At 51.0% G+C, this 2808-nt stretch overlaps 1 long non-coding RNA gene across 1 annotated transcript; it reads left to right on the forward strand.

Moving 5' to 3' along the window:
* The first annotated feature begins 80 nt into the window (after positions 1-80).
* Positions 81-2147, forward strand: LOC117799204. The gene is made up of 3 exons (XR_004622949.1): positions 81-308; positions 694-839; positions 1981-2147. It is a non-coding gene; the product is annotated as an uncharacterized LOC117799204 (long non-coding RNA).
* The last annotated feature ends 661 nt before the right edge of the window (positions 2148-2808 follow it).

A 2808-nucleotide genomic window follows, 5' to 3' on the forward strand; every position in this document is an offset into this window, starting at 1 on the left:
CCATTGGAAAAGTGTCTGTTCATATCTTCTGCCCATTTTATGATTTGTTTATTTGTTTCAGCCCCAGGGCACAAGTGATGCAGCACTCGCATGCAGCACAGAAGCCCTGATTTGTGCAGCCCATGAGCAGAAAGATCTATTTCTCCGTGAGAGACAGCTGTAAGACTTGCTGGAGCTCTTCCTCCTCCCCCCGGAGCTGGAGCTCCCACTCCTCCAGCTCTTTGGCAGACAGCTCCATGGCCAGCTGCAAGTCGCTATCAAAACAGCTCCTCTCACTCGAGGCTCCAGGGCACAGGCCTTCTGAGCTGGTGAGCAGGATCTCCTGGATGGCCCTGTGGGGAAAAAGGCAGAAAAAAGCAGCCCATTACCAGCAACATCAGGGCGACAGCAGCACCTGCATTTACCTGTCCCCTGAGAGCACACCATGTAGGGTACTTTATATGTGCCCCACAGCCACGTTGCCATTCAGTCCCCTGTAGCTCTGGAGGTGTGGGTGCCATGTATAGGTGAGAAACCTGAGGCTCAGGGAGGTGAACAAACCCGCTCAGGGTCTCCTCCCAGCTCCTCCTCCACTGTCTTCCCACTGATGTGTCCTAGGGCTTAGCCCAGGAAACAGGAGCTCTTTAAGGCCGGGCGTCTGTCTTGTCCACCTTTGGGTGATCAGCACCCTACACAGGACCTGGTCTTCTGCAGGTGATGGAGCCCGCGTGAGAGAAGAAACAAACCCCAAATACATCCTGAAGAGGCCCCGCTGCTGTTCCCCCCGTCCAGGTGACAGTCGCGCTCCGCTTAGGAAGGTGCCTGTTACAACACTGGGCCCACCCTCTGCTGAGGCCAATGTGCGTGATGTGATCTAGTGCTAAGATTTGGTTTTGTTTTGTTTTGGGGGGCTTTTTGTTTTGCTTTTTTGGGGGGGGGTTTGTTGTCATTGTTGTTATTGTTGCTGTTGCTGCTTAAAAATGGCTTCAAAATCCACTAGGAGAGTCTATAGCCACACAAAGGGAACTACACTTGAGTGACAGACTGTAGGAGCCACTGCAAGTTTCAGACAGCCAGATTAAATGGTTTGACCAATTGAGAAACACTGGTGTCTTTATGAGTTGTACTCAGTGTGACCACAATACTGCCACTGTCTAGAAAACACACTCAAATCCTTAGATTTCAAATAGTGCTGGTCCCCATGAGAGGCAGGGATTGACTATCCCACTAGGAAAAATCAAACTTGACATTTTCTAATGGAGGAGACATTTAAGTGGGTCAGCAGCCTTGAAATTATGGGTGACATTTGCATTTTTAAACAAATTACTGGAAAGAAGGGGGTTTACAGGTGAAGCATTTCATTTGGAATGCAAATCTATATTTAAAAATAGTCTCTTCGTTTTGTTTGCTCTGATTTAGTAAATTACTCATATTTTTTTTATACTTCAGTTGCCCGGCAGTTGACAGGTATTTATTTCTACAATACGTCCTATTGACCACCTCCTGCTCTGGGTTTCTTGCAATTGGTTTGTTCTATTGGGCTCTGAATGGGGACAGCTGATGGACACGCATGCCAAGTTCCTTTGGTACAGCCATCCGCCAGTCACAGAGCTGTCTGACGGCAACCACGGGGCTCCGAGCCCCATGTGCTTGGGGGTCAGGATGGCAGGGGGCAAAAGCCACTTTGTAGAGGTGATGGTCTGTTCCAAGGCTCTGAGATGTCTTTATAGAAAAAGAGCTTACTTAGTTACTGGCAAGCCAAATGCCACATCTACAAAGGAAATGCTAAATTTCTGGTAGAATTTAGCACAGTAGAGAAGACCAATCTTTGGGTTGATTAAGTTAGTGGAGGGTGGGAAACAGAAGCTCTTGGGACCTTGAATTTCCGTTTTGAATGTCTCCCACCTCCCACTAAGGCCCTACAGGAAGTTGGGGTTGTGAGACCTAATGGGCCTTACATCAGAGATCTTGAAGTTCACCTTTAACCTCCTATTTTTACAGAGGGAGAATGGGGAGGCAGCGACGCCTAACAGGGACACGTCATCCACTGGCAAACTGGGGTCCACAGACCTAGAGCCAGTGGGGGCCCTGAGACAAGCTCAGGGGACACGGCTGCCCAGAGGCAGGGGTGGGAGCCAGTTCCCATCCTGTCCCCACACTGGTGAGGCTGGAAAGTACAGAACACCAGGCAGCAAACTTCCATGTTCATTGGAAGACATTTGGAATTGTCATCTTTAAGGGTTCCTTCACTTCTTGAGACGTGTCACTTGGCAGTGGAGTGAAGGAGGGGTCCACAGCCACTCCATCAATTCCTGCACATTCTGTGTGCCTCACAGAGCCCAGACTATGAAAGCCCCACTCTCGTCCCTCCTGGAGCGACCCTGTCAAGTCTGTCCATTTAACCCTCACAGAACCTCTAAATGTGCTCCTCACTCATGGTCAAATTGCAGGTGAGTGGAGCTAATACCTACTGATGCCACTGAGTTGCCACATAGGAGAGGCAACAGGAACCTTCAGCGGTTAGGGGCCACCACTTGAGAGTTCAGGAAGCCCCCTCAGGGCTGGTGTACACACCCCAACCATGGCCTTCCTGTCCTGACTTCCCACCCAGCACCCCTGCTCCATTAGCAACACCAGGATGGCTGGGGAGTGCCCCTGACCCGGCGCTTCTCCCCCTTGCTCCTTGCTGGGCAGCAGCTCTAGCCTGGAGGGGTCTCCAGCATGTTCTGTCCTGGCCTACAAGTCCCATGGAGGCAGTCCATTTAGGATGGGGTCCCCTAGGGCCTCCTCTGGGTTTCCTGGCATGCTGACACATGCCCTTCACCCCCC

The sequence above is a fragment of the Ailuropoda melanoleuca genome, unplaced genomic scaffold (assembly GCF_002007445.2).
Source record: "Ailuropoda melanoleuca isolate Jingjing unplaced genomic scaffold, ASM200744v2 unplaced-scaffold4502, whole genome shotgun sequence".
In the NCBI taxonomy this organism is placed as follows: domain Eukaryota; kingdom Metazoa; phylum Chordata; class Mammalia; order Carnivora; family Ursidae; genus Ailuropoda; species Ailuropoda melanoleuca.